Source organism: Dendropsophus ebraccatus, chromosome 10 (assembly GCF_027789765.1).
Source record: "Dendropsophus ebraccatus isolate aDenEbr1 chromosome 10, aDenEbr1.pat, whole genome shotgun sequence".
Lineage (NCBI taxonomy): Eukaryota > Metazoa > Chordata > Amphibia > Anura > Hylidae > Dendropsophus > Dendropsophus ebraccatus.
This window is the reverse complement of record NC_091463.1, coordinates 25,546,721-25,558,134: the sequence shown is the minus strand read 5'-3', so window position 1 is coordinate 25,558,134 and position 11,414 is coordinate 25,546,721.

The window sequence follows — 11,414 nt, the reverse complement described above, 5'->3', positions numbered from 1 at the left end:
AGCTTCCCTGGAATCCTGTACAATGGGGGTCACTCAGCTTCCCTGGCGTCCTGTTTAATGGGGGTCACTCAGCTTCCCAGCATCCTGTATATTGGGGGTCACTCAGCTACCCTGGCATCCTGTATAATGGGGTCACTCAGCTTCCCTGGCATCCTGTATAATGGGGTCACTCAGCTTCCCTGCCATCCTGTATATTGGGGTCACTCAGCCTCCCTTGCATCCTGTATAATGGGGGTCACTCAGCTTCCCAGCATCCTGTATATTGGGGGTCACTCAGCCTCCCTTGCATCCTGTATAATGGGGGTCACTCAGCTTCCCAGCATCCTGTATATTGGGGGTCACTCAGCTTCCCTGGCATCCTGTATAATGGGGTCACTCAGCTTCCCTGGCATCCTGTATAATGAGGTCACTCAGCTTCCCTGCCATCCTGTATATTGGGGTCACTCAGCCTCCCTTGCATCCTGTATAATGGGGGTCACTCAGCTTTCCAGCATCCTGTATATTGGGGGTCACTCAGCTTCCCTGGCATCCTGTATAATGGGGTCACTTAGCTTCCCTGGCATCCTGTATAATGGGGTCACTCAGCTTCCCTGGCATCCTGTATAATGGGGTCACTCAGCCTCCCTTGCATCCTGTATAATGGGGTCACCCAGCTTCCCAGGCATCCTGTATAATGGGGTCACGCAGCCTCCCTAGCATCCTGTATAATGGGGTCACCCAGCTTTCCTTGCATCCTCTATAATTGGGTCTCTCAGCTTCCCTCAGCGTCTTAAAGCAGCCCACACCCTGTAGGTGTCTCAGAGCTGCCCCAACCAGCAGAGACTCCGAGCGGCCTGCTACTTCTCACCTCCACCCCAGGGCACAGCGTCTCAGAGCTACCGTAGGGGGGAAAGCACCATATCTCTGGGACAGGTGAGTATGTTGGGGGGCCCCATACACTTTTTCGCTATGGGGCCCCATAAATCCTTGTTACGCCCCTGCATATAGAGTTACAGAATTTTTCATATAACCACTTTAGGGCTATGAATTAAAGTAAGGGTGCCTTCACACCTACCGTATCGCAGTAGAAAATCCGCTGCGGATCCGCAGCAGATCCGCTGCGGATTTAACTAAATGAATGAACACAGCACTAAATCCGCACTTACAAATCCGCAGCGGATCCGCAGCGGATTTGACAGTGCGTATTTAATGCTGTGTTCATTCATTTAGTTAAATCTGCTGCGGATCTGCTGCGGATCCGCAGCGGATTTTCTACTGCGATACGGTAGGTGTGAAGGCACCCTTAAAGGGAATTTGTCAGCACTTGGAACAGACACAAGTTGCTGACAGTGTTATGTAGGTCACAGCACCCTCTTCAACATGGTACCTGTAGCTTATCAGTCTATGTAGCAGAAAATGTGACCAAGTGTCAAAGAGGAGTTACAGCTCTCCTGCCACTCTGCTGTCTGTCACACCTCCTCCTCGGTTCCTTCTCTCTCCTTCTTTTGAGTAATAATTTCATATCGGTCTCCAGTTCCTGTACCACTGATGACACCTATGTCCTGCATTTTGGACTCATTCAAGTTCTGTAGCCAGGAAGATCGATGCATGCCTGCTGAGTAGTGAAGCTTACTTCTGTCAGTGCGTGCGCCGCTCTTCTTCTTCTTGGCTACGGTGCTTGGATAAGTTTAGGATGCAGGACGTGCGCATCATCAGTGTCACGGTAAATGGAGGTCAATATGAAATTGTTATTCAAAAGGGAGGATGAACCAAAGATGAGATGTGACAGAGCGCGGGCAACATCTCTTTGACACTTGGTCACACTAAGATTGCAAATTTTTTTGCTACGTGGATGGAGAAGCTACAAATACTATGTTCAATAGGGTGGTGGACCGATATAACACTGTCAGCAACTCAGGTCTGAGACCTGACAGCCATCCACTCAATTTCAACAGTTTGAGAATATAGCCTTTCTGTGCTTTCAATCCACTTCTGGTTTTGGTTGCAAAATACTGAGCAAAAATACTGTGTGTGAACATAGCCTTAAAAATGATACAATAATGAGAAAAAAAAGACATCTATTTAATTTCCATCAGGGGTTTCGAACCAGAGAATAAACTGCTGGCAGGTCTCTAGACAGGTGAGTTACCCCTAGACCACAGCTCCAACACATTAAGTAGCAGAAATTCAATTATACCTGAGTGTTTCTTTCAGACATAAACTGCCTACAGAGGACTGATCTGCAATCTGACAGCTGAGTGAGCAGGAGGCGGGGCAGCATTGATTATTCATGAAGAGGGAGGAGGATGCAAGGCAGCATGTGGCATAAACAACTGCTCTGTGACTCTTTAGTACAGTAGCAGACATAAGAGTGTACATAATCCGCTGCACAGAAAGTTACCAAAAAGCCACCATGCTCACTGGGGACTGCCAGCTACAGCACACTGTAAGCACCTCAGGAAGGGCCCAGGAGCTGACAGATTCCCCTTAAATCACACAAAATATATTGGAACAAAATTAACATCAACCCACATTAGAATAGTTGCATACATTAGACTCCTTAGTAAATCTCCCCCCAATGTCTTTCTAGTGAGGCAAAGAAACCAGGAGCCAGAGGCATGAATGTATTGTGATGCTATTTGCAGCCAAATCAAGCAGAGGAATCTCGATAAACCGTGGATAGACACAGACAATGATTTACAGAGTCCCAAGAGCAGGTGTCGATTCAGAAGTGAACCTGATACAGAATTTATTGAACTAAGAACATGAGACAATCTGTAAAGGGCAACATAATAAAGAACTCAAAACTTTGGCAAGTTTGCTGTGATTTATTATAATTTTTTCTTCTAATTTTAGATCCTGCCTACTTGCAGTGCTCCATGATTGTGAGTATGATGTTTAGAAAGATTATGATGTGTGCTCTTAGTCAATCAGGTGTTTACCCTGCTGCTCGCTCCCACTTATAGAGGCAGAAACTGCAGCTGCATACCCCTCCTTCCTCTATCTATCTATATTTTATATTAACCAGATTCCTTAAATAACTAAGTTAGATTTTTTCTTTTAAATAAAGGAAGTATTATGAAGATTTTTTTCTTTTAAATAAAGGAATTATTATAAAGAATGACAACTGTTTTTGCAAAAAAAAAAAAAAAAAAAAAAATGGCAAAACAATACAGAGGTACAATTATCTGTAAAAGCAATGCTGGGAACATATGGAAAAGTTATAATTAGATATCTACCCAAAGGTTGTAGGGATTTAAAGTATAGTGTTTCTAGTAGAGTGTACATCTAGGAGAATGAAAATCTAGACATAACAAGGAGATAACTGATGTCACAGGCACGTTTCCTGCTCAGTTTTAACTCGCATTAAAATAAAAACAAAAAAAACTCCCACAAATGTCCCTTTTTTCCTTGAGAATGTAAACTTTTGAACTTTTGTCTTACATAAGCCTAGTCAGAGCATAACTCCAGGGCATTGAGTCTATTTTAAAACAGAACTAATTTTAGCTTTAAAGATGGGTAACACCCCCCCCCCCCCCGATCAATCAATCATATTTTTATGAATTTTTTCTCCATGTTTTATAGGAACTTATAACTTATAATATTGTGTTGGCCATTCAATACCACACTCCCACATATTTTTCACTAGTAACTAGGGATCGGTGAAGATTGCAGAAATTTGCTTAGTTGTCGAAGCCAATTTTTTTACGCTTACTTTTTTATTTTTTATACATCTACACTTCTATAGACCCCTAGGGAATTTTTCGAGCGATCATTTGATTACTCCTACAGATCAGTGTATATGTACTGCATTCATCCAATAGATCAATATTGATATAGCCTGCTGTAAGCTGCCATGCTGCCACGTCAAGCAGCAATGGAAGGCCAGACAACTAAAAATGAGTGAACCTTGAGCATGCTTGATTGCCGGTGGCTGAAGAAGTTGGATGCAGCCTTACGTAATCCTTGAAAACATGGATTCAGCCTATGCCCTATGGCTGTATTCATGTTTTCCAGGCAGCTTTACGGCTACATCCAACTTCCTCAGCCACCAGTAATCAAATGCTGCACACTCGGGTTTGGATGAACCCTAGCTTGCTCAAGGCTGCCTCAACTCTACAGACAACAGATCGCAATGATCCGTGCCACTACACCCCTAATGTCATACATTAAACTATTTACAGTCTGTTTTGACAGCAGAATCTGAATGGTAAAATAGGAATCATGGCGATTGCTCCATGCTGGATATTGGCAGGAGCCCCTGGGCGTCCTCAGGCGGTTACTATAGTTCTTTTCTATATGTGCAGAATTACAATACAAGCAGGTAAACATCTCTATTTTAGAAGATCTAGTATAACATTTTCCATTGGGGCTATTTTCAATAATCACCCTCGTAAATCTATGTTTCCAATGAATAGACATAGCAGTGGAAAGTTTATTTACTCTCCTGCACGCTATAGTTAACTTAAAAAGCATTTATATGTACGTGTATATCTGTAATATGACATGAATGAACTTGCATTTCCTGCTCAGTGTTTAACCACTTAACACTTGCATTACAATTGAAAAAAAAAAAAACCCTTACACAAGTCCAGTCAATGCATAACTCCAGGGCATTAAGTCTATTTTGAGACAGAACTAATTTTAGCTTTAAAGGTTTTCTTTTTTGCATTTCTTCCCCACACTTCCTACAATGCAGTAAAAAAAAAAAAAAAAAGAAAATTAGGGGGGAATTTTAATTACTGCTTTTGCACATTTTTCTCACTTATAACTAGGGATGAGAGTTACTCTCCAGACAAGAGTGACAGCCTGCTCAGCCAATCACTAGTTGTGGTGCTGTCCCGTCTCAGTCAGTCACTCATTGGCTGAGGGAGCTATCAAACTCATCTTCAATCAGTAACTGACTGAGACAGGACAACAACCCAGAATCCTGCTCCACACTGATGAGGGGCAAATACCCCCAAACTGCTGTCTGTGGATGGACACCTTGCTTGGGCACTTCCCAGGTCATGTCATGCTTGACTGTAGCTTGTTGGAAGGTGTTTTCCTTGATTGAAGACCCCCCCTCCCCGACTTGGTTATTCCTTTCTGGTAGAGAGTCTGGCTAGCTCACTGACATTGAGAAATGCGGAATGGTGTATCTTCAGTATTTTTGCATATTTGTCTTCCCAGAGGGCAATGTTCCTAGATTCACTGATGTTGAGAATTAGTTATTAATCACAGCCATTTAGTATAAGTATTAATCAAATCTGTTGTTGCAATCAGCAACAATGGCCGTACTTTTACGAAAATATATGTTGTGTGAACATAGCCGTAGACTGTATTTATGTTTTTTAGGAAGCCTTAGGATTACATCCAACTTCTGCAGCCACGGGTAATCAATTGCCATAGGCTTGAGTTTGAAAAGAACCAAGTGTGCTTGAAATACACGGGCTGTGTTGGCGAGAAGGCCCTGAGTTGGTGCAATTCCAGAACCCTGTGTGAACACAGGTTTATTTTAGGTTTGTTCAGCACCACCTGTCTTGCTTGTTATGCCTTGGAAGCTTGAGAGTTAACTTGCTGCTGTGCAGGTGAGCTGTGTGGAGGATCAGGGGCAGGTCCAATCAGCTGCTGGACTGAGTTCCTGATCCTCCATAAATAGTGTGTAGGTCTAGCAGTCAGTGCTGTCTATTTGTGTTCTTTTCTAGGCTAGCTTGCTGTGATCTGTAGTACTCTAACCCTTTGCTTGTTTCCTGACTTCCCAGTTTCGCTGCCTGCCTTAACCGTATTGCCTGTCCCCTGACTTTCCGACTGCCTTCGTTTTTGTACCTTTGTTGCCCGCCGTTACCAACCCGAACTGTTCACTACGCTTTATTGTGTTTGTTTGTCTGTCTGTGTTCTGTGTTCCACTTAAACCAGTGCAGGGACTGCCTTTGTGGTTGTCCGCAGCCTCCTAGGGCCATCCGAGGCAAGTAGGCAGGGACAGTGGGCGGGTTCAGCTAAGGCTTACTCTCTTTCTATATCTGTTTGACTGCCCTTACCAAGCGCAAGCACATGAAGGGTGTGTTTTTCCTCAACAGCAAGTTATGAGTTTTAACTATAGATAAGCAAATCTTGTGAAATTAATTTCTTTTGATTAAATCAGGCCATCAGATTGGTTTCAGCCCTTCACTCCTTGGGCCAGATACAGAGTGACCCAGCACATGAAGTGTAATAACTTAAGTGGTGATGCATAGCATTACTACCTATAGTAGTCCCTGCTTTCTACGTACTTTTATTACCAAATTACACTAAGGTGCGATGGAAACTAGGAATTAAGCAACACAGGCTGTATGGCTTCTGCTGAGTGAACACACAAGTGTAAGGAGTTCGAGTTTTTTTTTTTTACATCAACTGTGGCCATAAAGTTATACAAATCTGTAAATTAAAACAAGAGAAAAACTTCAGTACTTATCAGCTGCTATATGTACTGTAAGTGATGCATTCTTTCCAGTCTAATGTAGTGCTCTCTGCTGCCGCCTCGGTCTGTGTCAGGAACTGTTCAGAGTAGAGAGGTTTGTTATGGGGACTCGCTACTGCTCTGGACAGTTTCTGACACTCACAAAGGTGACAGCAGGGAGCCCGATGTTAAACTGAAAAGAACACATCACTTCCTGCAGGACATACAAAAGCTGATAGGCTGAGAAGTAATTTACAATCTGTGTAACTTTATGGCACCAGTTGATTTGAAACCTTTTTTATCCCTTCTGGAGTAGCCTTTTAAGTGGTAATGCTAAGTATTGTTATTTACCTCCTTGAAAGAACAGTAAGCAGCTTATCATAGCGCATCCCTGCTTACTGCAGAAGAGCAGGCACTCCTCTCAAAATGATAGCAGTCTCTGGTCCCCTATGTTGTGTTGTTAAAAAACATACTGCTCTGTGTTCCTATCTGTGGCTAAGGCCTAATTCGCACATTCAGTAAAGGTGCCCATAATTGCGGATCCGTAATCACAGTTCAACTTACAGCACATTTATTTCTATTGGGCTATTCACACAGCCCATTTTAATTTTGATCCGTAATCCGTTCTGTTAAATAAATTTATACAGACCATGGAGTATAAATAGCGGGAGGTTTTGCATTCCATAAAAAATACTGAACGTGTGAATGAGGCCTAATTGTAAACGTCAGAAAAGTCTGTTGTGGCCCCTTTGTTCTTAAGATTAGTTGGGATCCCATTGGAGGGCTCTGTGTATTAGGCACATCCTAGTGATATATGACTTGCTATTGCTATTGGTATTTTCACTATACCAATAGGGAATAACTGCTTAAATAAAATGTCAGGTGCTGAATAGTTACTCTCATATACTTCAAATATCGCCATAACTTTAGATCGCCCTTCATTGGCCATAGTGCAAAGTGATAGTCTAAAACACTCCAACTTAGAATCTAAAATGAGATGTCAGGAAAGTCATATAGACAGGATGTCACTGTCACATTTTAAGTCATTAATATACCAGCCTGTTTTCTACAAAATCGGAGGAAGACAACAGGACCAGACTACACAGGTTTGTGTGTAGTCTGTTACCATAGAGACATAACAATATTGTCGTAATTGTTACTTCAAATGGGAACCCTGTCCCCTCTTATTTCCTATTTAGATTATCATGATACAAAAAAATCATTACAGGCAGTGGGTAGATGGAAAATAAAAAAGACAATGGCCCAGATTTATCAAAGGGTGTAAAATATTCACTGGTGTAAACTGCCCACAGCAACCAATCACAGCTCAACTTTCATTTTAACAGAGCTGAAAGCTGAACTGTGATTGGTTGCTGAGGCACATACACCAGTCTATATATTACACTCGTTGATAAATCTCCCCAAATATGCTTATCGATCCCAGTGCCCACGCTGCGCCGCATCATGGAGCTATATTTACTGGGATTTTTTTTTTAGTTATTTATATAAACTTGTATGAGGATTCTATTATATAAACAGGAGGTTCAGTCTACTTGCAAAACCAAGAGGATACGATGCATAACTGACTGACCTAGAATGACTGATAATGAACACAAAACGCAACAAAAAATAGTTATTGTTGTCCTTGTTGCTAAACTAAAAGAAAACCCAAAAAACTATTCACACAGGCTCAGCCAAAATAATCTTACTAGAGATTGCATAATAATTCTCCACTAACATTATTGTCATAACAAACATTGTAGAGTAGACAATAATAACGTGTCTACAGGGACACACACACACACACACACAGAGGATTATGAGGATTTCAAAGAATATTATCTACAATGATCAGGTTATTTTTCCTAGAGAAGAAATATCAAAGTTATTTAGGCCCAATTCATTACACCAGGGATGGGGAACCTTCAGTTCTCCAGCTGTTGCAGAACTACAATTCCCATCATTCCTGGACAGCAAAAGCTTTAGCTTGATGGGAACTGTAGTTTTGCAATAGCTGAAGGGCCGAAGGTTTTCCATCACTGCATTACCCTGTTCAGGGGTCCAGCCTAGGTTCAGGTAGACTGCATCAGAGACCCCTCCATGTCCATTGGAACATAGCTCCAATACATCAGTTATGGCTCCTTCATAACAGAAGTCATTACACTAGTCTATACAAAGCCTTGTATAGTATTGTAGAGGGAGTCAGTCACTCTGTGACCACCTAGAAACATAAAAGATTGTCAGCAGAAAAAGACCACTGGGTCCATCTAGTCTGCCCTTCTAGTATCCCCTTCTTATTGTCTTAGGATATATATATATGTTTATTCCAGGCAGGTTTACATTCACTTACTGTAGATTTACCAACCATGTCTGCTGGAAGTTTGTTCCAAGAATCTACTACTCTTTCATATTTTCTCACGTTGCTTCTGATCTTTTCCCCAGCTAACCTCTGACTGTGCCCCCTTGTTCTTAAGTTCAGTTTTTTTTTTCTAAATACACTTTTATTTAGTCCTTTAGTCCTTATTATTCCTATTGAGGATAGTCAGTAAAAGCATTCAGAGCATACCTTTGTTGTCTGTGCCTTTGCTTTCATTTTTATAGTAAAAAAAATATATATTTTATTGGGGTGGTAAATAGTGTCATGGAGGCGGGGCCTATCATTCCCTGGGTACTAGCACCCCTAAAGCAGGTAGTGGATGGCCTGTCAGCGTGATCGGTGAGGATGATTGACAGGCAGAGAGCCCCGTAAGAGGGCCATTACTGTCCCATATCGTTGGCTGCTTTTCATTATTTTCATTAAAGATGAACGAACCAGGTTTGGGTTCGAGTCCACCCGAACCCGAACGTTCGGTATTTGATTAGCTGGGGCTGCTGAACTTGGATAAAGCTCTAAGGTGTCTGGAAAACATGGATACAGACAATGACTATATCCATGATTTCCACATAGCCTTAGGGCTTTATCCAACTACAGCAGCCCCCGCTAATCAAATGCCGATTGTTCGGGTTCGGGTGGACTCGAAACCGAACCTGGTTCGCTCCTCTCTAATTTTCATGTCTGTAGTAGGTCTGTATCTTGCCATTTCGGTGAGTTTTTGCATTTTTCAGCCATAGCAACGTGCTCCTGCCTAATGTAAATGGTGTTTTAGGAGAGCTGACCAAATTTGTCTTTTTTCTGTGTTCCAGATGGGGGAGTGGCTGCCTCTACTTGGTCGTGCACTTCATCCATCTCACCCAGGTGGTGTAATTACTTTTGCCGGTATAAGATAGATCTTCCATGCCCAGAGCATAGGCGTATTATATGCCATGAAGAGGCCATAGTACAGTGTAGGGTCCGCCCCGAGCATGAGGCCACCTTATCGTGGTGGGGTGGTTTACACTGTTTGCAAATGGTAACCAAGAGCCTCATTATTTTTGTGGGAATTTTTTTACCAGCTGGGGGGTTGCTTTTAACTATTTTCATGTATGGGGTCCGTGTCTTGCCACTGTTGCATCTTTCTGTGGTTGCAATTTCAGCCATAGCAAGGTGCTCCTGCCTAGTGTGAATGGTGTTCTAGGAGAGCTGACCAAATTTGTCTTTTTTTCTGTGTCCCATATAAAGCTGCTGCTGCTGTAGCCATGGCAGGTACGTGCTGCGTGCTGCACCTTTATACAGTGATGAAGGGAACCAAATTAGCCCAATTGGGCTGATTGGTTCCCTTTAAATAATTAGTACAGTCGGGGTCTGAATTTTATGGAATGTATTAGTAAAATGGAAGTTTTCTTCTTAGATCAAAAACGTGAGTCAGTTTGAAAAACAAAGGGATCTATATAACTAACTAGAATGACTGATATTGAAAAGAAAATGAACGCAGAACACAACAAAATAGATATAGATGTCTTTATTGCTGTGAAATACCTGATTCTTACATACATAACTTGCACTGTCACAGATAGATCCAATTCAAAGTTTGAAAGTGCTGCAAGTACAATGTGTGTCATAGACCAACATGTTTTAATATAAAACAGATTTACCATTACCATTCTTAGGATACGTTCTCATATCATTTTACGGCCATAGTTTTGGATGGCCACCATTCCAGTGCCAAAAGACGTCCATTATTTGATAATAACGGCCGTAAATAGTGATCATGATCATTATTTGCGGCTTTAGGTAATGTTGACATGGCGTAAGAGACCGGCCGTTCCGTGACCCGGCTGGGTCACGGAGCGGCCGGTCTCTGCAAAATCAACCTGGCCGGTACTGCAGTACTGGCCAGATGATCTTTCCGTCCGCAGTGTTCTGATGCGGGTGCATCAGCGCGCGCCCGCATCAGAACTCTCATAGCAAACAATGAAGCAAGCGTCCGGAGCCGCTCGCTTCATTGTGTGAACTGGCAGGTCTTTCTGTGGCCGCAATTTACTGAATTACGGCCACAGAAAACTGACATGTCACTTGTGATCCCAGTCGGAGCGAATAAGGCAGTGTGTTCCGTTGTTGCCGATGGCAACAACGGCCGTACTTTTACGCTGTGTGAACATAGCCTTAGGGTGGGTTCATACTGAGGAATTCTAACGGATAAACTCTGCGGAATTCAGACGGCTGTCCGCGCTATCCGCCGAAAGAAGTGACATGTCTATGGAGTGTCTATGGTGTCTATGGCGCCGGCGGAAAGGTGCGCGGCCGTGCGCGCGGCCAGCCGACGGAATTCCGCGGAGTTTATCCATGAGAATTCCGTAGTGTGAGCCCACCCTCAATGATTTAAAGATGTCTGTCTTTTATTATCAAAATGACGGCCACAAAACAATGTTATGTGAACATAGCCTTAAAGAGAACATCTGGTATTTACAATGTACTGTCATGACGGCCTGCAATGAGACTGTAATGCAGTATGGTTTTATTGCGTATTCGTATACGAGATGTTGGTGTAGGAAGTGCACTTGGCATGTTTACTTTATGGTGTTAACTGCTATGAATGAGAGATAACGGACAAAGGAGTCTTACAGTCTCCAGGAAGTGGCAGAGTGAAGCTTACTCCTC